Here is a 24,669-nt window from a genome sequence, read left to right on the forward strand (position 1 = left end):
AGCCGGTGAATGAAGGATCATGTGGCAGAGGGTGACGGAACGTGAGTGTGCGACTTGACGCTGCGATGTCGTTCAAGCGTTCAACGGGCCGGCAGGTTCTGTCTGTCGTGGTCGAAAACGTCCGAGTTTTGCTGATTCCGAGGGGTAGGAGTGCTATGGTGGCGTGTACGAGGCGCTGGTGCGGCGCTCCGTCGATCGTGCCGGACGGACATGAGGCGGCCGAAGGCGGTCGTGAAGTGGTCGCGGAAATCAGTGGAGAAGTACTCGCCTGCGCTTTTCGTCGAAGACGCGCGACAGACGGTCTTCGGGAGACACGGGTGGTTGCACAAATGCGACCGTGCGTCAACGTGCAGCCATATTCGTGGATTATTTCGCCCCATTACGATAGCTTCGTCACTGCGCTCGCTGGTGTTGCTTGTTTTTGTTGACCTTCACTTGTGGCTCACACCCACTGTGGGGGATTGGCTGGTTTGTTGTTCTGCTTCTTCGACTTCTACATACTCGGCTTAGTGAAGCTGTGAGGAGTGACGAGTGGGTACGGAGGCAAAGCGCGCCCGGGGCGTGATCTCACGCGTCCTGGGGTCCACGTCGCTTCAGGTACGTGCGTGGTGCGTCCGAACGTCTAGTGCGCAATTTTCTTGGAACTTCCAGCAACTGGCAATTCCATTGAGGTGAGCGTGCGAGGATGTTCGTTGTAATTAACGAGAGCCAACGGTGGATGAGCTGGTATGAGATGGTGTTCAGAAATGAAGTGTTTGATCAACAAGGCGATGCCCGCCGTGGTGGTCTGATGGCCGTAAGGTACTCGGCTGCTGACCCGCAGGTGGTGGGATCGAATCCCGGCCGCGGCGGCTGCATTTCCCTGTGCTCAGATTAGGGTGCACGTGAAAGAACCCCAGGTGGTCGAAATTTTCCCATAATCATATGGTGGTTTTGGGACGTCAAACCCCAAAGGTCAGTGGACATAGGAAAAGCACATCGGGGCTTTGCCGCTCCACCGTACAGCAGGTGTGTGCGGAGTGGGTCCTGTGGCGTTCTTTGCGATTTTAATTTGTGATGGGGAATAGTGTAGATGCGTAGACGTGGCGAGAGCACGCGTCTTCAGGTTCAGACGCCGCGTGAAGATGTGAAATAAAAATGCCTTCGCTTGCCACTGCAACTGTAAACAGAAACACCAACCAAACCCCATTTTCTAGAGGCTTTTTTTATTTTTCGTTGCGAAACGGGTGAATTCGAAAAGCGGAAATAGCTTGGCACATACATACACACTTCTACACACATACATACATACACATCGCACATGCATACACATCGTATACACACTTCTAGCTTTCCTCCGAAACAGTAATGATAATTTCCTCAATAGTTTTATTAATATGAGTAGGAACGTTAAAAAAAATAAGAAACTTGAGTATGTACGTGTGAACATAACAAAATAAAAGAGACCCTCCATATATGAAATACACACGGAAACATTTATTTTCCCAGAGCAATCGTAAGTGTAAACACAGCTAGCGCACTCCCTGCACGCGAATACCGCGTCAGCCGGGGCGGCGTGCCGCCACCGTCTCGGACACTCGACGCACCCAAGCCGTTTACCCCGGTATCATGGGTAAATCCGAACACTCCTTCTATCATTGAATTTATTGTCGAACTCACCCCGCAGGGGGTGAGTGGGCCGATCCCGGAGGTAGTGCAATACCGGGCCAACCCGTGGCGGAGGTGAAGCAAGCTTCAAGCACTCCGCCGCATCACAAAAATAAGTTTAATATCTTGGATCCAAATAGGATCCGTATCAGATATTAAGCTGATAAGAACAGATACTACACAAAGAGAAGTTTATTGAACTTCGTACAAATGATACAGACATTCATATGCATTTACAAGAAAACTACAAACAGAGGGCACACTGAATATATGCGATTATACATTAGCACAACCAAATACAAAGGAGCGTGTTATCTATACCTATTTACAAGCATAAAATTAAACTAATCAGGAAAAACACAAACATATTTCAGCTGCTATGTTTAACAAAAGGGAATATGCAGGGGGGGGGGGTCGCGTTGTATATACAGAGATAAATACTGATGGGAATGCACAAAGCATATGTATCAATGCTTCAACAAAGTATGAAAAGGAGGATATATACAAAACATGAGGCGCTATATACATATGTACAATAACCAACCACGCCTTGGTGTCAACAGACTGGGCCAGCGGCACAAACAGTGTCAAACAGAACTTGCTTCACCAGAGTGCGAATTACTTTGTTTGAACAGGCGCTTCAGTGGTGTGTCTGGGGAGAGGGGCGAGGGGGGTCACCTTGGGTTTTTTTTTTTCCCTTGACATGTGTCTTTCCTAAGTTGGTCGACTCCCAGAAAACCGATAGCTGTTAGTAGCCTAGGATTGGGGCGACCAACTTGCCTTCTCTTAAGAAGAAGAATTTCGTGTGCCAGCGGCGGAGAAACATCTCCTCTCCGCTGGCCTCGAGTTCCCGGGAGAGGAGCTCCCACACCAGCCTTCTTATACGTGCGACGGCAGGTGGCGCAGCCCGAACTGGCTGTCGCCGCGCTTCCGCGAGCGAGCGACGTTGCCACACTACGAAAAGAGTGCAGGCGGTCACAAGCCGCGCAAACGCTCCCTTGTTGCGTTTGTGGCCTGGTGGGGGACGGATCCCAAAGCAATGCGCCACCATACGCCAGACAGGCCGCGCGGACGAACATTCCAGTAAGGCGTGCTTTTGTGTTTCTGACTCCCGGCAGTTTGGGCAGCGGTCGTCAGGCACAATGCCTAGCCGCTTCAAGCGGTGTCTGGTGGGGAGGACCTCCCACGCCTTCTTCCAAAGAAAATCCTGAATTTCGCAGGGTAGCAGGCTCTGCAGGAGAGAGAGGTCGCGCCTTGCTCGCTCCGCCCGCTGCCGGTCCTCGTCGCTGAGCTGGCTTGCCGTGAGTGCCTCAACAATTCGGGCCGGCTGCTCTGCGTCAGGGTCGCAATTCGGCGCTTCCTTGCGCAGCATGCGTGCCGTCGCTGCAGCTACCCTGTAAAAGGGCGAGGGTGATTCAGCGTGCGGGCCAGAGTGGCGACCGGCATCCAGCCAACTGTTAGACGGGCCGCTCCAATAGAACAGCAGGCCTCTCCCGACATAGTTGTCTTCTCGCGCCACCTTGCGAGCCGTTTTCAAGGCGAGCAGTTTGCTCAAGGTGGGTGCGTGCGGGAGACCGAGCCCCCCCTCTTTAACTTCCAACTGGAGGAGCATTCGTTTGACAGGGGGTGGCGTCCGGCCCCATAGCAGTTCGTTTGCTATCATGCCGAGTCGAGTGGCCACTCGCGCCGGCATCACTGCTACCCTGCTCACGTGAGAGGCCAAGGCAAGCACGCTGGTTTTTGTTGCTACCGCCTTTTCGCGCAGGGTTAGGTTGAACAGCGCTGCGCGCTCGGCTAGCCGTGCAGCCCTGTCGACGACCCGCGCCCAAGTAGAAACGTCCACTCCTTCGCGGGAAAAGTACACTCCAAGAACCTTGACCGTGCTGACCGGTTCTTTGTCGCCAATAGCTTCTGCGGGAAACGTGCCGAAAAGCAGTGCTCGGCTCTTCCTCTCATTCAGTTTGGCTCCTGATGCCTCAGCGTATAGCTGGAATACGCCGCGGAAGCGATCGAGGCTTCGCACGTCCTTGAGGAAGAGCGATATGTCGTCGGCAAACGCCAGGACTCTTATCTCTTCGGTACCGGTCATTGGCAGGCCCCGGATGCGTTCGTCGCTGGCCAGAGTTGTCAGCAGGGGCTCGATGGAAAGTACAAACAAGGTTGGTCCCAAAGGGCACCCTTGCCTGATGCCTCTCGTGTACCGAAAAAAGGCTGTAGTCCGGCCGTTCACCGCGACACAGCTTCGCAAGTTGGAGTACAGTAGCTCGATGACAGCCACAAACTCCTGCGGGAGCCCGAATCGGCGGAGCACTTCGAAGAGGTACGTGTGTCTGACCCTATCGAACGCCTTTGCTTGGTCAAGGGACAGAAAGGCACCCGTGACTCTTTTCTGCGTCGCATATTCAAAGACGTCTCGTGTGGCTGTAAGATTGGCAAACATAGACCGGCCAGGCACAGCACAAGCTTGGTGGGGAGCGATCAGGTCCGGCAAGAAAGTCCGCAGCCTGGAGTTGAGTATGGACGCCACGATCTTGTTGTCTACATTAAGTAGAGAGATCGGGCGCCATGACGACAGTTCGCGTGGTGCTGCACCGTCCTTGAGAATGAGGGCAATGCGCCCTTCGCTGAATGAGTCAGGTTTCACATGCTTCTGAAGGACCAGGTTGACCATGGCCAGGAGTGGGGCACGCAGAACTTCAAAGAAAGCCGCATAAAAGCCAGCTGTTAGGCCGTCAGTGCCCGGAGCCGAGTTCGGCGGCATGGCTTGGATGGCAGCGCGGAGTTCTTCTTCCGATACTGCGCCGCGCAACACTATGCACTCGTCTTCGGCGAGCCGAGGCAGGCGCGAACACAGATTGGCCATGAGAGTTGCCTCGGGGGGTGGGCCACAAGACTCCGGTTCATAAAAAACGGCCTCGAAGTAGTCGTGGAACTCCGCTTCGATCTCGGTGGGGTCGGTGATCAGGCTGCCGTCAGGCCGTTGCACCTCTGAGATTCGAAGGGAGCCGGTACCTCGCGCCTCGTTCATGTCAATGTCTGGTGCGTCCCCCGATGCGACGCGTGCATCACGTGCGTTGCGCGCGTTTTCCCGGAAGAGACGGTCATGCTGAACTTGCAGCGAGTGGAGATAGTCGCGCATACAGGCCGTGAGGTGGTCCGCGCTCTGTACAATCCGCATGCGGCGGAGTAGCTCATTCATCGCTTTTGTGATGCGCTTCTTCCTCACGCTGCCTTCTTCCTGCAGGAACGCTCTCCATCTCGCCTTCAAGTCGTCCCAAACCGCGGGGCTGGTACAGGGGGTGGCCTCAATCGTCTCCTCCAGGAACGCTGATATTCTCAGGGCGCTCGTGCGGTCTTTGATGAGCGCTGGGTCGAGGCGCCAAGTTTCGTTTCCTGCATTAGGGCCGGGCGTCCCTCTCACCGTTGTAACCAACGGGAGGTGGTCAGTTCTGTCCGCCAGCCCGTTGGGGAGGGTGAGGACTTCGCACGACGCAAGAGAGCCGACGAGGCGCTCGGGGACGTAGGCTCGGTCAAGCCTGCTGGCCGTTGTCCGCGAGGTTCGAGTGGGGGCGAATTCATTTCCGTGCAGGTGAACCCACGCGTCCGTGAGCCGAAGGTGTCGGAGGATCTTCACCAGCTCTTTGGCGTGGTAGGTTGAACCGCCTTGACCTAGGCCCCGGACGTCTCTTGTGGAGTCCACGACGCAGTTGAAGTCCCCGAGAACCACGTGGGGTACGGGCTCCACCAGATTGTCGTGCAGCTCCTTAAAGAAGGTGTTAGTTTCTGATCTGGTCACCAGCGCATAAACGTTCACAAAGCGCACCTTGGACCCGTCGACGAAGACGTCGAGCACAAGCGTGCGCCCATTCGCCCCAAAAACACAATGCGACTTTCGCCGGAACCTGTCCGTGACGAACACGACACCAACGCCGCAAGCCCTCGCGGATGTTAAAGAAAAAAAGCCGTCAACTTGGCAGTTGCGCCTGAATAAGGTAACATCGAGCGGGGAGCGGAAGTTGGTCTCCTGCAGAAAGAGGAGGTCGATGCCCTTAGATCGGGCAAACGTCACTACAGCAGCTTGTTTGTTTCTGTCACGAAAGCCGCGAATGTTTAATGTGGCGAATCGCAGCATGGCCATGATCCTTCAGAGTGAGCGCCGTGTCTCGCTCGGGGGGGAGGAGGAAGGGTGAAGGGCAAGATAACAAGGCGAGTTGGGCATCAGCGGAGCGCGGACGAAGGGGAGCGAGGAGGGTGCTGCGCTAAAAAGGGGAAGGGGCCCAGCCAGGTGAGCCAACGGCAGAGGGTGAGGGGAAGCGGGAGAGCGGAAGGCAGCGAGGCCGTCGGAGCAGGCGCGCCGCTTCTTTCTTCAGGTAGCCTTCTCAGGACTTCGGCGGCGGCTCCCATTTGCCCCCACCGGCTTTTGTTCAAGCTTCTGGGACTTCGCGTGAGGCGGAGAATCGCTGTCGCTGCTTTGGCCCACCGTCCCTGATCTGCGCTGCCGGGCGTCCTTGCTCGCGGTCCTCTCGCTCCCATCCCGCCTGTCGTCGCCAGGGCGTCTTCGCGAGCGCGAGCGCGAGCGTGACCGCTGCTCGAGGCCAGAGTGCGGCTGGCCCGCCTTTACGTCAGATTTCCGGCTTGACCGTTTAGGTTGAGCGGGGGAAGGGCAAGTCGGGGGGGTGTCGTTGCGCTCGCCGTCCTCGGGCAGCACGTAGAACCCCTTGCTCTTAATGGGCAGTTCATCTTGAGCAGTGTCTCGGGGACGTGCCTCCAGGTCTTCAGAGGTGACTAGCGCTAACACGTTGGCCGGCGTTGGCAGGATAGGGGAAGGGGCCCTTTCCAGTTCAGTGACGTCATCGGCGGGCGCATTTTGTACTGGTGGCGAAAATGCGCGGTCCACCTGGCCCGACGGGAGTGCCAGCGGTGAAGGAGGGGCGGACTGCGCGGAAGCAGTATCCGAGAAGCTGGTCTCTGTTTCGGAAGGCGCGGTGGTAACCTCCTCGCTCGTCTCGCTCTTCTCTCTCTCGCTGGCAGGTGAATCCGCCTCGCTGCTGCGTGTAGGCGAGTCAGTGTTCGTGGTGTCGTCGCTTCGCTCCCTCGCTGCCGTGTTGGGCTTGGTCTTAGGCGCAAGCACCTGGAGGCGCGATTGTGGCTTATCAGACCGGGGCGATAAAGAGCCACTAGGTGGGGCTAGGTTAGAGGCGTGGTCGGAAGTCGAGGGGAAACCGCGGGCGGCCGACGCGTAAGATCGCCTTCTGAAACATTCCCTCGTCCCGTGGTGACCCCCACAACGCTTACATTCGCTTGTACAGCCCTCAGTGTCGTGCCCGAAAGTTCCGCACCGTTTACAAAAAGGAGCGGAGCATGCCGTCGCCATGTGGCCCACTTCGCCGCAGCGTGCGCAAACTCGCCTCATACCGCGGTACTCGAACATTACGCGGTGCCCTGCGATAGTCGCGAAGTTTGGCACCGGTTTGCTCATCTCAATCTTTATAACCCTTACGCCGTTGAGCTTGTTTTGGCGTGTGGCCACAGTGGCGAACGATATGCCCCTCACTTTGCCGTACTGAGCAAGGGCGTTGCTAAGTACCTCGTCGGACAAGTAGGCGGGGTACCGGTAGGCATTTACGTACGTGACCGGCGGCCCTACGGCCTCAACCGGTACATTTTCGCCGTTAACCCGGAACCCTTCCGCCACCATTAACCTTGTCGCCTGACTGGCGTTACGCGTACAGACGAGGAACCTAGCCCCGCCCATGTGCTGAAGGACAAACACACTATCTTCCCCAGATACAAGTTCTACCGCATCGATAAGGTCATCGATGGATACGTCGCCTTCGGGCGCTGTAAACATAAAGCAATTCTCCCTCACCGGGAGGTCGGACGTCGACGCCATTCTGGTGCGCGTTGCCGCTGGCTGCCAGGAAGGCGTGGCTGGTATAAACTGGTCTCGTGCAGGCTAGCTGCACACTGGTAGGACTGCGGCTTAGCCGAGGCGGGGGCCGCACGGGTACAGGAGACGCCGGGTGGGTTGCAGGAGGACTCCGGGACGGCAGGCGAAGACCGGGGGCCTTGCTTCACCAGGCATAGGACGGGTGGGCGCCGGACAGGGAGGTCCGAAGCCCAGGGCGGCGGTCGCACGTGCGGGACGGCGATGCCGCGTAAGCTAACTTTGGCGACTTGAACCCCGGGGTCGACGTCAGCGGGACGTGACCCTGGGTCTCGCGCGAGGCGCAAAGAAACGGCTAGCTCGACAATTGGTCTAGCCGAAAGGCCGAGAAGCGATGCAATTCATTAGCACGTAATTAAAATCCATTCTTTCACACCTCGTACTTAGTTCTGGCCAAAAGCCGGGCAAACAGTAGCAAAGCAATTCCGACGTCCACCCATGCACAACCAGCATTGTGCACCGACAGCGGCAGCGCTGGCTTCACGGCATTGCTTTTATCCCCAGTCCGCTTGAAGTTTCTAGTTTCGCTTACAAACATGTTAAAACTGAAACCTTCTTTTTCCCAGAGGTCGAAGCCACGCGTGCTTGCTTGCATGCGTACTCTCTATGCGCCCATGACGTCACACCAAATGCTTGCTGGCGAACATTATCAGGCATGTCGCGAGGGATGCTACAGCATTTGTTTTAAAAACTGATGCATAGTGTACATGTCCAACTCGAGCACCAAAGTCTGGAAGGAAGGAAAAAAAAAAAATGACTGTGCAAAATGTGAATACGTCACCCATCCAACATGGCTTCTACGCCGGCTGCCCAAGCAACGCCTCTGCAACGACGCCCACAATCATCGGCAAAAAGGTGGTGCCTTTGGCTGCTTCAGCACGCTCAACATATGCCTTGCAAGTTCCGACGTGGCGGAACACCGCACCGAGGTCGACGAAGGTCCTGCCGTGAAAGGCAGACCCGGGAATGCGTGCGAAACGTCTACCGCGTGGGTTGTGAAGCCGGTGAATGAAGGATCATGTGGCAGAGGGTGACGGAACGTGAGTGTGCGACTTGACGCTGCGATGTCGTTCAAGCGTTCAACGGGCCGGCAGGTTCTGTCTGTCGTGGTCGAAAACGTCCGAGTTTTGCTGATTCCGAGGGGTAGGAGTGCTATGGTGGCGTGTACGAGGCGCTGGTGCGGCGCTCCGTCGATCGTGCCGGACGGACATGAGGCGGCCGAAGGCGGTCGTGAAGTGGTCGCGGAAATCAGTGGAGAAGTACTCGCCTGCGCTTTTCGTCGAAGACGCGCGACAGACGGTCTTCGGGAGACACGGGTGGTTGCACAAATGCGACCGTGCGTCAACGTGCAGCCATATTCGTGGATTATTTCGCCCCATTACGATAGCTTCGTCACTGCGCTCGCTGGTGTTGCTTGTTTTTGTTGACCTTCACTTGTGGCTCACACCCACTGTGGGGGATTGGCTGGTTTGTTGTTCTGCTTCTTCGACTTCTACATACTCGGCTTAGTGAAGCTGTGAGGAGTGACGAGTGGGTACGGAGGCAAAGCGCGCCCGGGGCGTGATCTCACGCGTCCTGGGGTCCACGTCGCTTCAGGTACGTGCGTGGTGCGTCCGAACGTCTAGTGCGCAATTTTCTTGGAACTTCCAGCAACTGGCAATTCCATTGAGGTGAGCGTGCGAGGATGTTCGTTGTAATTAACGAGAGCCAACGGTGGATGAGCTGGTATGAGATGGTGTTCAGAAATGAAGTGTTTGATCAACAAGGCGATGCCCGCCGTGGTGGTCTGATGGCCGTAAGGTACTCGGCTGCTGACCCGCAGGTGGTGGGATCGAATCCCGGCCGCGGCGGCTGCATTTCCCTGTGCTCAGATTAGGGTGCACGTGAAAGAACCCCAGGTGGTCGAAATTTTCCCATAATCATATGGTGGTTTTGGGACGTCAAACCCCAAAGGTCAGTGGACATAGGAAAAGCACATCGGGGCTTTGCCGCTCCACCGTACAGCAGGTGTGTGCGGAGTGGGTCCTGTGGCGTTCTTTGCGATTTTAATTTGTGATGGGGAATAGTGTAGATGCGTAGACGTGGCGAGAGCACGCGTCTTCAGGTTCAGACGCCGCGTGAAGATGTGAAATAAAAATGCCTTCGCTTGCCACTGCAACTGTAAACAGAAACACCAACCAAACCCCATTTTCTAGAGGCTTTTTTTATTTTTCGTTGCGAAACGGGTGAATTCGAAAAGCGGAAATAGCTTGGCACATACATACACACTTCTACACACATACATACATACACATCGCACATGCATACACATCGTATACACACTTCTAGCTTTCCTCCGAAACAGTAATGATAATTTCCTCAATAGTTTTATTAATATGAGTAGGAACGTTAAAAAAAATAAGAAACTTGAGTATGTACGTGTGAACATAACAAAATAAAAGAGACCCTCCATATATGAAATACACACGGAAACATTTATTTTCCCAGAGCAATCGTAAGTGTAAACACAGCTAGCGCACTCCCTGCACGCGAATACCGCGTCAGCCGGGGCGGCGTGCCGCCACCGTCTCGGACACTCGACGCACCCAAGCCGTTTACCCCGGTATCATGGGTAAATCCGAACACTCCTTCTATCATTGAATTTATTGTCGAACTCACCCCGCAGGGGGTGAGTGGGCCGATCCCGGAGGTAGTGCAATACCGGGCCAACCCGTGGCGGAGGTGAAGCAAGCTTCAAGCACTCCGCCGCATCACAAAAATAAGTTTAATATCTTGGATCCAAATAGGATCCGTATCAGATATTAAGCTGATAAGAACAGATACTACACAAAGGGAAATTTTATTAACGAGTCACACGTTGCCCTCCACCGAGGGGCTACAACACAAATGGACAATAGGCTCAGGGTCACAAAATAACATGAGAGGTACCGCGACATGGGTTGAAATCACGCAGTAGCAGCAAAGTACATTTTCCAGGTTACAGCCTTATACACCATTTCAAGAGGTGTTTACCATGCAAGATTAACATGTGCATTCATTTAAGAGAAAAAAAATAATTATAATAATAATAATGATACAGAAACATGGGATCAAACACACAGTTGCCTACACATGTGTTGAGAAATTGCACAAGCACAGTGTGTATTGTGGCTAAACAAAAAAGACTCTTGCAAAACACAGAGGGTTATACAATCTCAAGGGGTGAAACAAGCACGCGGACAATAAAAACGAAGATACTAGTTTAAAGTAGAAACGTGGGTTAAGGGGTCAACACCATACCGAGCGGCAGTTTGGTGGAAGAGGGTTAGAAGGGGGTGATGGGGAGGCGCAGCTTGCCATTTTGTAGTACGAAGAACCTCGTGTGCCATCGGCGAAGGAATTTTTCCTCGCCGCTGGTTTCGAGGTCCTCTGACAGATAGTGCCACAACATCAAGCGTATCTTGGCTACCGCGGGGAAGGCTGCCCGTACTGGTTTGTGCCTAGCTTCGGCTAGGCAGCGCCGGTTCCAAAGCACGAACAGTGTGCACGCTACCACCAGTTTGGCGAATGCGCCTCTGTTCCTGGCGAGGGCTGGAGGAGGGCGGATGCGAAACTCTCTCGCCACTATCCGCCACACCGGCTTAGCTGCGGGGCACTTGTGCAGGGCGTGTGTAAGGGTTTCGATGGAGGGGCAATTGGGACAGCGGGCGGAAGGTACGATGCCCAGCCTGTGTAGGCGCTGGCGAGTTGGTAGGACGTCCCAATTCTTCCTCCACGAGAAGTCTGCTACCGGTTTGGGCATTCTCCGCCCATCTCTGCGCGCGTTTTGTTGCCATTTTTGGGACTGCCTGCATTCTTCCTGCGTCAACTGGTGCCGCGCAATGTCCTCCGCGATGCGAGCGGGTGGGGTTTTATCAATATCACATTCGGAGGCGTCTTTCACAAGCATCCGCATAGTGTTTGCGGCGCCCTTGTAAAAGCTCGAGGGAGCTTCCGCAAGCGGAGTGAGGGGGCGCTCCGCATCCAGGAAGGCAGCGTTTGTGCTGCACCAGTAGCGCATGATGTCCCTCCCTACGTATCCGGGTGTTTGGAACAATGCCCTAGCCGTTTTTAATGCGAGCACTTTGCTAGTAGTGGGCGGGTGTGATAATCCGAGGCCACCCTCGTCCGTCGAAAGGTGTAGGAGGGTGCGGCGTATGGGCGCGGGCTTGCCATCCCATAGGAAGGCACCGATCATTTTCATCAGCCTTGTAGCTGTCTTAGCGGGCATCACGGCGACTCGACTGGCGTAATACGCAAAGGCGCAAATGGTGGTTGTCACTGCCAGGGCTTTTTCGCGCAAAGACATGCCTTTTGGGCTGAGGCGCTCTATCGCCACTTGTGCGCGTTCCAACGCTCGCTGCCAGGTTTTTTCCGCCACGCCGCCACCAAAGAAGTAGATGCCCAGTACCTTGACGGTGTCCACTGCGCGCAGCTCACCCAGGGCCTCTCGGGGGAAGGCGCCAAAGGCGATGGCCTTGCTTTTCTCCATGTTAAGGAGCGCGCCTGAGGCGTCCGCGTAGGGTGCGAACGTCTCCCAGAAAGCCTGTAAGCTTGCCGGGTCACGGACAAACAACGAAACATCGTCCGCATAGGCGAGCACTTTGATTGTGGCCTCCCCCGTTAGTGGGAAGCCCCTAATGCGGTCGTTGTTCATGATTCTTGTCAGCAGCGGCTCGAGCGAGAGTATGAAGAGGGTGGGCCCAAGTGGGCATCCCTGGCGGATACCTCTCTCGTACGCGAAGTTAGTCGATGAGGCGCCATTTACGACTACGTGGCACGTGAGATCTCTGTACAGTAGGGCGATGCTTTCCACAAAGTGTGCGGGGAAACCGAAACGGCGCAGGACTTCGAGCATGTACTCATGCCCAACTCGATCGAAGGCCTTCGCTTGGTCGAGCGATATGAAGGCGCCCGACAAAGATTTGGCAGTCAAATATTCGAAGGCATCCCGCGTGACCGTCAAGTTGGCGAAAATTGATCGGCCCGGCACTGCGCAGGTCTGTTGTGTTGAAACTATAGTCTGTAGCAATGGTTTCATGCGGTTGTTTAGCAGGGAAGCCACCACCTTGTAGTCAGTATTCAGAAGGGTGACCGGCCGCCACGCCGAAAGCTCCTCCTGCTGGGCGCCCTCCTTGAGGAGGAGGACGATCCTCCCTACGCCGAAGGATGGAGGTTTCCGGTGATGGGTGACCACCATGTTTACCATCAGCACGAGGACGTTCTCCAGTTCATTCCAAAAGGTGGAATAGAAGGAAGCTGTGAGTCCGTCTGTGCCAGGAGCGGAGTTCGGTGGCATGTTCTTGATGGTAGTCCTTACTTCTTCCGCTGTTGCATCACCGCCCAACATTTCAGCTTCGTCCTGCTCGAGGCGCGCAAGGTTACGACAGAGCTCTTCATACAGATGCTCCCCGTCTGGGGTGCCGGCGCAGACTGTGTTTCGAAAGAGGTCTGCAAAGTAGTTCCGGAAGGTCATGCCAATGTCATCTGGGTCAGTGGCGAAGGAGTTGTCCGGGCGCTGAACCCGCGTGATGTGGACACGGCCGTTCCCGGTCACCCCATTTGGGTCTGCTTCGGCCTGGTCTTTGGGTGGCCTCCGCGCACGTTGTTGGAGTAGCCGGGTATGTTCGGCCTCCAGAGCAGCGAGGTAGCCCCGCGTACAGTCCGTCAGGGTGTCCGCCCCCCTGATGATACGGATCCTGCGTAGGGTCTCATTCAGTCTGTCTGTGATCCTGCGCTTTCGGGCTTTTCCCTCGTCCTGGAGAATGGTCCTCCACTCTGCTTTCAGTGCTTCCCATGATTCTGGGGTTACATCTGAGACTTCGTAAACTGAGGCCTGAATGCGCTCTCTGATTCGTTCGACGCTATCCTCGTCGAGGAGCAAAGCCGCGTCAAGCCGCCAGCCATGGTTGCCACTGAGAATTCCGGGGCGGCACCTTATTGTGGTGACAAGTGGGAGGTGGTCGGATCGGTTTGCGAGAGTGGCAGGGAGGGGCAGGACCTCGCATGCCTCCACTGAGGAAAGGAGGAAGTCGGGCAGGTAGGTCCGGTCGATACGAGAGGCGGTGAACTGTGAGGAGCGCGTGGGTGCGAAAAGATCGCCATGGACGTGAATCCAGGCATCCGTGAGGGATAGGTGCCTTAAGAGCGCCACGAGCTCCTTCGCATGGTAAGTGGAAGCTCCGCGGCCCGGCCCCCTGACGTCCCTGTGCGAGTCTATTACGCAATTGAAGTCTCCCAGGAGAATGTGTGGGAGTGGTTCTGAGAGCATCTGGAGTAATTCTTGGAAGAAGTTATTAGTTTGCGTACGCGTCACCGGGGCGTAAACGTTGACAAAGCGGCACCGCTTCCCATTAACAAATAAATCTAACAAAAGAGTGCGGCCGTTTGCGCCGAATGTGCAAAAAGCTTTCTGCCGGAAGCGGCCCGTAATGAAGATGGCCCCCACCCCACATGCCCTCGCGTTTGTGAGTGAGAAGAAGGCGTCGACCCGGAAGGTTCTCTTGAAGGTGGCGACGTCCAGCGGCGATCGAAAATTCGTCTCCTGAAGGAATAGCACATCGATCCCCAGGGACAGGGCAAACGCTAGGACGCTTTCCTGTTTTGCCCTATCCCGGAAACCCCTGACATTCCAAGAAGCTATTTTAAGGTGAGGCATAGCGGAATAAAATGGGTAATGGGAAGGAGGAGATGGGCCCTGTCATGATGGCAACAGGGCGCAAGAGCTGAGAAGCGCATGCCTTACTGAAGGAGCAAGCAGCCTTGTACAACCTCAACTGGGAGTCGCAGAGTGTAGCTCGGGAGGGAACGACCGAACGAAGCGAGAGCGCGCAGAGCAGACCGCCGCCGGGCGCGCGGGCGAGAAGGGCCCCCGGGCCGCGAGGAGAGGAGGAGGGGAGGCGAGGTAGAGTAGAGAGAGGAGGCGGCGCATCGCTGCTGGCGAGGAGACGGAAAGGTGAACCAGAAGGAAAGAAACAAACTAAGTAGGAGCAGACGACGCGAGCTGCGCGGCCGTAAAACATAGAGGGAAGCCAGGCGGAATCAGAAAAATATGCCCGGCACCGAGAACGCGAATAGCGTCTGCTCACACTCCAGGCGGAGAGGCGCGGCGCGTCCGAGGCGCGCAAGCAACCCCCCCCCCCCCACCCCGACGCCGCACGCGCCGAGACGCCGGCGGCCTACTCGCTTGTTTCACCGCCATCCGCGGGGGGATCCCCCTTGGACGCGGCGTTATTACCCAACCTCGGGGTCTTCGCTTTCGGCGGGGCGTCGCTGTCACTGCTTCTAACTTCTAGCCCGGTCCGCCGCTGCCTCGCCTCACGAGCGGGGGAACCCTCACGGGAGTCGTGGTGCGGCCCGTCTCCGTGACGTCGACGCGAGCGAGACCTCGGCTCGCGGCCCTTGTCGCGACTCGAGGCCCGCGCGCCCGAATCGCGACCAGCCCCGTCTCCGCGGCGACGACGCGAGCGCGAGCGAGATCTCCGCTCGCGGCCAGGCGACGGGTGAACCGCGGGCGGGTCCGGTCGCCGGCCCTTGCGGGGCGCGTCCCGCTCGGTGGAACGATCTGACGACGCGTGGTCATCAACCTCGGGCAGTGCGTAGTGCCCGCGGCTGACGATGGGCCTGTCATCACGGGCCGGGGCTTGCGGGAGCCCACCCAAATCCTGTGCCAAGACAGGGGCCAGCACGTTGGCCGGCGCGTCGGAGATGGGGTGGCTCGTCTCCTCTTGCTCGGGAGACGCCGGGGACGCGTCTTCTAAGGTAGGCAAAGGCGGCCAGTCCTCGGTGCCCGATACACTTGCGGGTGTTGTAAGGGACGCCGATCGCGTCCGGCCCGTCTCGGTATCAGTCGTTTCTGCGCCAGAGGACGCCGACGCCGAACTAACGGAGGCAGACGCTCCGCGCGTCTCTTCCTTAACATCCGAAGACGCCGCGCTGCCGCTTGCGCTTGAATCTGATTCCCCGTCGCGACGCCAAGAGAGAGAGCCCCTTGCGGTCGTGCGGGGCGTGATCTTCGGCGTGAGGACCTGTAGACGCGAAGTGGTCTCTCCCGACCTCGGCGAAGGGGCGCCGGATGGCTGACTAAGTGCTGCGTTGGTGACTGTCAGCACTGACGAACCGCGGGCAGCGGCCGCGTAGGAGCGCCTGCGGAAACACTCGCGCGTCCCGTGACGACCCCCGCAACGCGTACACTCGGCTGTGCAGCCCTCCGTGTCGTGGCCGAAGACGCCACAACGCTTGCAAAACGCGGCCGTGCACGCGGTGGCCATGTGCCCGACCTCGCCGCAGCGCGCGCAAACACGGCGCATCCCGCGGTACTCAAACATTACTCGGTGGCCCGCGATGGTGATGAAGTTGGGCACCGGTCGACTCATCTCAATTTTTACAACTCGAACACCGCTAAGCTTATTAAACCTCGTTGTTACAGGGGCAAAAGAAATGCCCTTAATTTTGCCGTACTGCGCAAGGGCGTTGCCAAGCGTCTCGTCGGACATGTACACAGGGTACCGGTAAACGTTAACAAACGTGACCGGTGGCCCGACGGCCTCAACCGGCACGTGCTGGTCGTTCACGCGGAAGCCTTCCGCAACCATTAACTTCGTCGCCTGGCTAGCGTTCCGGGTACAAACGAGAAACTTGGCACCGCCCATGTGCTGCAACACATAAACGCTATCGTCACCGGCAGTCAATTCAACAGCGTCAATCAAATTGTCTATGCTTACGTCGCCTTCCGGCGCGGTGAACAAAAAACAGTTCTCCCGGGCTGGGAGCTCCATTGGGGTCGCCATTCTTGAGGACGCTGGTCCCAGGAGGGCGAGACTTGTGGAAACTTGTAATGTGCAGACGGGCTGCACTCTAGTAGAGTGGGCGGCTCAGCCGAGGCGAGGACCGCTCAGTAGAGGTAGGTAGGCGCCGCGAAGACGGCAGGGGGACTCCGGGGCAGCAGGCGTTGTCCGGGTCCAAGCGGCTGCAGGCATCAGGGGGCACCAGGCGGGAGCCGGGAACCCAGGAGCGGCAGACGCGCGCGGAACGGAGCAGCGCTGCTACGGGGCGTCTTCTTTCTTCGGTCTTCCGAGGGGCCGGGGGCCGACGTCAGCGTGACGTGACCCCAGGTCTCGCAGGGTGACTCGTAGAAAACAGCTAGCTCGACACTTTGATCTTAGCCAAAAGGCCGAGAAGCGATGCAATTCATTAGCACGTAATTAAAATCCATTCTTTCACACCTCGTACTTAGTTCTGGCCAAAAGCCGGGCAAACAGTAGCAAAGCAATTCCGACGTCCACCCATGCACAACCAGCATTGTGCACCGACAGCGGCAGCGCTGGCTTCACGGCATTGCTTTTATCCCCAGTCCGCTTGAAGTTTCTAGTTTCGCTTACAAACATGTTAAAACTGAAACCTTCTTTTTCCCAGAGGTCGAAGCCACGCGTGCTTGCTTGCATGCGTACTCTCTATGCGCCCATGACGTCACACCAAATGCTTGCTGGCGAACATTATCAGGCATGTCGCGAGGGATGCTACAGCATTTGTTTTAAAAACTGATGCATAGTGTACATGTCCAACTCGAGCACCAAAGTCTGGAAGGAAGGAAAAAAAAAATGACTGTGCAAAATGTGAATACGTCACCCATCCAACATGGCTTCTACGCCGGCTGCCCAAGCAACGCCTCTGCAACGACGCCCACAATCATCGGCAAAAAGGTGGTGCCTTTGGCTGCTTCAGCACGCTCAACATATGCCTTGCAAGTTCCGACGTGGCGGAACACCGCACCGAGGTCGACGAAGGTCCTGCCGTGAAAGGCAGACCCGGGAATGCGTGCGAAACGTCTACCGCGTGGGTTGTGAAGCCGGTGAATGAAGGATCATGTGGCAGAGGGTGACGGAACGTGAGTGTGCGACTTGACGCTGCGATGTCGTTCAAGCGTTCAACGGGCCGGCAGGTTCTGTCTGTCGTGGTCGAAAACGTCCGAGTTTTGCTGATTCCGAGGGGTAGGAGTGCTATGGTGGCGTGTACGAGGCGCTGGTGCGGCGCTCCGTCGATCGTGCCGGACGGACATGAGGCGGCCGAAGGCGGTCGTGAAGTGGTCGCGGAAATCAGTGGAGAAGTACTCGCCTGCGCTTTTCGTCGAAGACGCGCGACAGACGGTCTTCGGGAGACACGGGTGGTTGCACAAATGCGACCGTGCGTCAACGTGCAGCCATATTCGTGGATTATTTCGCCCCATTACGATAGCTTCGTCACTGCGCTCGCTGGTGTTGCTTGTTTTTGTTGACCTTCACTTGTGGCTCACACCCACTGTGGGGGATTGGCTGGTTTGTTGTTCTGCTTCTTCGACTTCTACATACTCGGCTTAGTGAAGCTGTGAGGAGTGACGAGTGGGTACGGAGGCAAAGCGCGCCCGGGGCGTGATCTCACGCGTCCTGGGGTCCACGTCGCTTCAGGTACGTGCGTGGTGCGTCCGAACGTCTAGTGCGCAATTTTCTTGGAACTTCCAGCAACTGGCAATTCCATTGAGGTGAGCGTGCGAGGATGTTCGTTGTAATTAACGAGAGCCAACGGTGGATGAGCTGGTATGAGATGGTGTTCAGAAATGAAGTGTTTGATCAACAAGGCGATGCCCGCCGTGGTGGTCTGATGGCCGTAAGGTACTCGGCTGCTGACCCGCAGGTGGTGGGATCGAATCCCGGCCGCGGCGGCTGCATTTCCCTGTGCTCAGATTAGGGTGCACGTGAAAGAACCCCAGGTGGTCGAAATTTTCCCATAATCATATGGTGGTTTTGGGACGTCAAACCCCAAAGGTCAGTGGACATAGGAAAAGCACATCGGGGCTTTGCCGCTCCACCGTACAGCAGGTGTGTGCGGAGTGGGTCCTGTGGCGTTCTTTGCGATTTTAATTTGTGATGGGGAATAGTGTAGATGCGTAGACGTGGCGAGAGCACGCGTCTTCAGGTTCAGACGCCGCGTGAAGATGTGAAATAAAAATGCCTTCGCTTGCCACTGCAACTGTAAACAGAAACACCAACCAAACCCCATTTTCTAGAGGCTTTTTTTATTTTTCGTTGCGAAACGGGTGAATTCGAAAAGCGGAAATAGCTTGGCACATACATACACACTTCTACACACATACATACATACACATCGCACATGCATACACATCGTATACACACTTCTAGCTTTCCTCCGAAACAGTAATGATAATTTCCTCAATAGTTTTATTAATATGAGTAGGAACGTTAAAAAAAATAAGAAACTTGAGTATGTACGTGTGAACATAACAAAATAAAAGAGACCCTCCATATATGAAATACACACGGAAACATTTATTTTCCCAGAGCAATCGTAAGTGTAAACACAGCTAGCGCACTCCCTGCACGCGAATACCGCGTCAGCCGGGGCGGCGTGCCGCCACCGTCTCGGACACTCGACGCACCCAAGCCGTTTACCCCGGTATCATGGGTAAATCCGAACACTCCTTCTATCATTGAATTTATTGTCGAACTCACCCCGCAGGGGGTGAGTGGGCCGATCCCGGAGGTAGTGCAATACCGGGCCAACCCGTGGCGGAGGTGAAGCAAGCTTCAAGCACTCCGCTGCATCACAAAAATAAGTTTAATATCTTGGATCCAAATAGGATCCGTATCAGATATTAAGCTGATAAGAACAGATACTACACAAAGGGAAATTTTATTAACGAGTCACACGTTGCCCTCCACCGAGGGGCTACAACACAAATGGACAATAGGCTCAGGGTCACAAAATAACATGAGAGGTACCGCGACATGGGTTGAAATCACGCAGTAGCAGCAAAGTACATTTTCCAGGTTACAGCCTTATACACCATTTCAAGAGGTGTTTACCATGCAAGAATAACATGTGCATTCATTTAAGAGAAAAAAAATAATTATAATAATAATAATGATACAGAAACATGGGATCAAACACACAGTTGCCTACACATGTGTTGAGAAATTGCACAAGCACAGTGTGTATTGTGGCTAAACAAAAAAGACTCTTGCAAAACACAGAGGGTTATACAATCTCAAGGGGTGAAACAAGCACGCGGACAATAAAAACGAAGATACTAGTTTAAAGTAGAAACGTGGGTTAAGGGGTCAACACCATACCGAGCGGCAGTTTGGTGGAAGAGGGTTAGAAGGGGGTGATGGGGAGGCGCAGCTTGCCATTTTGTAGTACGAAGAACCTCGTGTGCCATCGGCGAAGGAATTTTTCCTCGCCGCTGGTTTCGAGGTCCTCTGACAGATAGTGCCACAACATCAAGCGTATCTTGGCTACCGCGGGGAAGGCTGCCCGTACTGGTTTGTGCCTAGCTTCGGCTAGGCAGCGCCGGTTCCAAAGCACGAACAGTGTGCACGCTACCACCAGTTTGGCGAATGCGCCTCTGTTCCTGGCGAGGGCTGGAGGAGGGCGGATGCGAAACTCTCTCGCCACTATCCGCCACACCGGCTTAGCTGCGGGGCACTTGTGCAGGGCGTGTGTAAGGGTTTCGATGGAGGGGCAATTGGGACAGCGGGCGGAAGGTACGATGCCCAGCCTGTGTAGGCGCTGGCGAGTTGGTAGGACGTCCCAATTCTTCCTCCACGAGAAGTCTGCTACCGGTTTGGGCATTCTCCGCCCATCTCTGCGCGCGTTTTGTTGCCATTTTTGGGACTGCCTGCATTCTTCCTGCGTCAACTGGTGCCGCGCAATGTCCTCCGCGATGCGAGCGGGTGGGGTTTTATCAATATCACATTCGGAGGCGTCTTTCACAAGCATCCGCATAGTGTTTGCGGCGCCCTTGTAAAAGCTCGAGGGAGCTTCCGCAAGCGGAGTGAGGGGGCGCTCCGCATCCAGGAAGGCAGCGTTTGTGCTGCACCAGTAGCGCATGATGTCCCTCCCTACGTATCCGGGTGTTTGGAACAATGCCCTAGCCGTTTTTAATGCGAGCACTTTGCTAGTAGTGGGCGGGTGTGATAATCCGAGGCCACCCTCGTCCGTCGAAAGGTGTAGGAGGGTGCGGCGTATGGGCGCGGGCTTGCCATCCCATAGGAAGGCACCGATCATTTTCATCAGCCTTGTAGCTGTCTTAGCGGGCATCACGGCGACTCGACTGGCGTAATACGCAAAGGCGCAAATGGTGGTTGTCACTGCCAGGGCTTTTTCGCGCAAAGACATGCCTTTTGGGCTGAGGCGCTCTATCGCCACTTGTGCGCGTTCCAACGCTCGCTGCCAGGTTTTTTCCGCCACGCCGCCACCAAAGAAGTAGATGCCCAGTACCTTGACGGTGTCCACTGCGCGCAGCTCACCCAGGGCCTCTCGGGGGAAGGCGCCAAAGGCGATGGCCTTGCTTTTCTCCATGTTAAGGAGCGCGCCTGAGGCGTCCGCGTAGGGTGCGAACGTCTCCCAGAAAGCCTGTAAGCTTGCCGGGTCACGGACAAACAACGAAACATCGTCCGCATAGGCGAGCACTTTGATTGTGGCCTCCCCCGTTAGTGGGAAGCCCCTAATGCGGTCGTTGTTCATGATTCTTGTCAGCAGCGGCTCGAGCGAGAGTATGAAGAGGGTGGGCCCAAGTGGGCATCCCTGGCGGATACCTCTCTCGTACGCGAAGTTAGTCGATGAGGCGCCATTTACGACTACGTGGCACGTGAGATCTCTGTACAGTAGGGCGATGCTTTCCACAAAGTGTGCGGGGGAAACCGAAACGGCGCAGGACTTCGAGCATGTACTCATGCCCAACTCGATCGAAGGCCTTCGCTTGGTCGAGCGATATGAAGGCGCCCGACAAAGATTTGGCAGTCAAATATTCGAAGGCATCCCGCGTGACCGTCAAGTTGGCGAAAATTGATCGGCCCGGCACTGCGCAGGTCTGTTGTGTTGAAACTATAGTCTGTAGCAATGGTTTCATGCGGTTGTTTAGCAGGGAAGCCACCACCTTGTAGTCAGTGTTCAGAAGGGTGACCGGCCGCCACGCCGAAAGCTCCTCCTGCTGGGCGCCCTCCTTGAGGAGGAGGACGATCCTCCCTTCGCCGAAGGATGGAGGTTTCCGGTGATGGGTGACCACCATGTTTACCATCAGCACGAGGACGTTCTCCAGTTCATTCCAAAAGGTGGAGTAGAAGGAAGCTGTGAGTCCGTCTGTGCCAGGAGCGGAGTTCGGTGGCATGTTCTTGATGGTAGTCCTTACTTCTTCCGCTGTTGCATCACCGCCCAACATTTCAGCTTCGTCCTGCTCGAGGCGCGCAAGGTTACGACAGAGCTCTTCATACAGATGCTCCCCGTCTGGGGTGCCGGCGCAGACTGTGTTTCGAAAGAGGTCTGCAAAGTAGTTCCGGAAGGTCATGCCAATGTCATCTGGGTCAGTGGCGAAGGAGTTGTCCGGGCGCTGAACCCGCGTGATGTGGACACGGCCGTTCCCGGTCACCCCATTTGGGTCTGCTTCGGCCTGGTCTTTGGGTGGCCTCCGCGCACGTTGTTGGAGTAGCCGGGTATGTTCGGCCTCCAGAGCAGCGAGGTAGCCCCGCGTACAGTCCGTCAGGGTGTCCGCCCCCCTGATGATACGGATCCTGCGTAGGGTCTCATTCAGTCTGTCTGTGATCCTGCGCTTTCGGGCTTTTCCCTCGTCCTGGAGAATGGTCCTCCACTCTGCTTTCAGTGCTTCCCATGATTCTGGGGTTACATCTGAGACTTCGTAAACTGAGGCCTGAATGCGCTCTCTGATTCGTTCGACGCTATCCTTGTCGAGGAGCAAAGCCGCGTCAAGCCGCCAGCCATGGTTGCCACTGAGAATTCCGGGGCGGCACCTTATTGTGGTGACAAGTGGGAGGTGGTCGGATCGGTTTGCGAGAGTGGCAGGGAGGGGCAGGACCTCGCATGCCTCCACTGAGGAAAGGAGGAAGTCGGGCAGGTAGGTCCGATCGATACGAGAGGCGGTGAACTGTGAGGAGCGCGTGGGTGCGAAAAGATCGCCATGGACGTGAATCCAGACATCCGTGAGGGATAGGTGCCTTAAGAGCGCCACGAGCTCCTTCGCATGGTAAGTGGAAGCTCCGCGGCCCGGCCCCCTGACGTCCCTGTGCGAGTCTATTACGCAATTGAAGTCTCCCAGGAGAATGTGTGGGAGTGGTTCTGAGAGCATCTGGAGTAATTCTTGGAAGAAGTTATTAGTTTGCGTACGCGTCACCGGGGCGTAAACGTTGACAAAGCGGCACCGCTTCCCATTAACAAATAAATCTAACAAAAGAGTGCGGCCGTTTGCGCCGAATGTGCAAAAAGCTTTCTGCCGGAAGCGGCCCGTAATGAAGATGGCCCCCACCCCACATGCCCTCGCGTTTGTGAGTGAGAAGAAGGCGTCGACCCGGAAGGTTCTCTTGAAGGTGGCGACGTCCAGCGGCGATCGAAAATTCGTCTCCTGAAGGAATAGCACATCGATCCCCAGGGACAGGGCAAACGCTAGGACGCTTTCCTGTTTTGCCCTATCCCGGAAACCCCTGACATTCCAAGAAGCTATTTTAAGGTGAGGCATAGCGGAATAAAATGGGTAATGGGAAGGAGGAGATGGGCCCTGTCATGATGGCAACAGGGCGCAAGAGCTGAGAAGCGCATGCCTTAATGAAGGAGCAAGCAGCCTTGTACAACCTCAACTGGGAGTCGCAGAGGGTAGCTCGGGAGGGAACGACCGAACGAAGCGAGAGCGCGCAGAGCAGACCGCCGCCGCCGGGCGCGCGGGTGAGAAGGGCCCCCGGGCCGCGAGGAGAGGAGGAGGGGAGGCGAGGTAGAGTAGAGAGAGGAGGCGGCGCATCGCTGCTGGCGAGGAGACGGAAAGGTGAACCAGAAGGAAAGAAACAAACTAAGTAGGAGCAGACGACGCGAGCTGCGCCGCTGTAAAACATAGAGGGAAGCCAGGCGGAATCAGAAAAATATGCCCGGCACCGAGAACGCGAATAGCGTCTGCTCACACTCCAGGCGGAGAGGCGCGGCGCGTCCGAGGCGCGCAAGCAACCCCCCCACCCCACCCCGACGCCGCACGCGCCGAGACGCCGGCGGCCTACTCGCTTGTTTCACCGCCATCCGCGGGGGGATCCCCCTTGGACGCGGCGTTATTACCCAACCTCGGGGTCTTCGCTTTCGGCGGGGCGTCGCTGTCACTGCTTCTAACTTCTAGCCCGGTCCGCCGCTGCCTCGCCTCACGAGCGGGGGAACCCTCACGGGAGTCGTGGTGCGGCCCGTCTCCGTGACGTCGACGCGAGCGAGACCTCGGCTCGCGGCCCTTGTCGCGACTCGAGGCCCGCGCGCCCGAATCGCGACCAGCCCCGTCTCCGCGGCGACGACGCGAGCGCGAGCGAGATCTCCGCTCGCGGCCAGGCGACGGGTGAACCGCGGGCGGGTCCGGTCGCCGGCCCTTGCGGGGCGCGTCCCGCTCGGTGGAACGATCTGACGACGCGTGGTCATCAACCTCGGGCAGTGCGTAGTGCCCGCGGCTGACGATGGGCCTGTCATCACGGGCCGGGGCTTGCGGGAGCCCACCCAAATCCTGTGCCAAGACAGGGGCCAGCACGTTGGCCGGCGCGTCGGAGATGGGGTGGCTCGTCTCCTCTTGCTCGGGAGACGCCGGGGACGCGTCTTCTAATGTATGCAAAGGCGGCCAGTCCTCGGTGCCCGATACACTTGCGGGTGTTGTAAGGGACGCCGATCGCGTCCGGCCCGTCTCGGTATCAGTCGTTTCTGCGCCAGAGGACGCCGACGCCGAACTAACGGAGGCAGACGCTCCGCGCGTCTCTTCCTTAACATCCGAAGACGCCGCGCTGCCGCTTGCGCTTGAATCTGATTCCCCGTCGCGACGCCAAGAGAGAGAGCCCCTTGCGGTCGTGCGGGGCGTGATCTTCGGCGTGAGGACCTGTAGACGCGAAGTGGTCTCTCCCGACCTCGGCGAAGGGGCGCCGGATGGCTGACTAAGTGCTGCGTTGGTGACTGTCAGCACTGACGAACCGCGGGCAGCGGCCGCGTAGGAGCGCCTGCGGAAACACTCGCGCGTCCCGTGACGACCCCCGCAACGCGTA

At 56.7% G+C, this 24,669-nt stretch overlaps 1 protein-coding gene, 1 non-coding gene and 2 pseudogenes across 2 annotated transcripts in view; all 4 read right to left on the reverse strand.

The window, feature by feature from the left end:
* Positions 1–24,669, reverse strand: part of LOC142765346 (uncharacterized) — a 114,471-nt gene that overhangs the window by 86,118 nt on the left and 3,684 nt on the right. The gene's annotated exons all lie outside the window — the stretch shown is intronic.
* LOC142766532 (U2 spliceosomal RNA) lies at positions 1,669–1,859 on the reverse strand. The gene has a single exon (XR_012884572.1). It is a non-coding gene; the product is annotated as a U2 spliceosomal RNA (small nuclear RNA).
* On the reverse strand, positions 10,262–10,430 carry LOC142766198 (U2 spliceosomal RNA; annotated as a pseudogene).
* LOC142766249 (U2 spliceosomal RNA) lies at positions 19,126–19,294 on the reverse strand (annotated as a pseudogene).

The sequence above is a fragment of the Rhipicephalus microplus genome, chromosome 6 (genome assembly GCF_043290135.1).
Source record: "Rhipicephalus microplus isolate Deutch F79 chromosome 6, USDA_Rmic, whole genome shotgun sequence".
Lineage (NCBI taxonomy): Eukaryota > Metazoa > Arthropoda > Arachnida > Ixodida > Ixodidae > Rhipicephalus > Rhipicephalus microplus.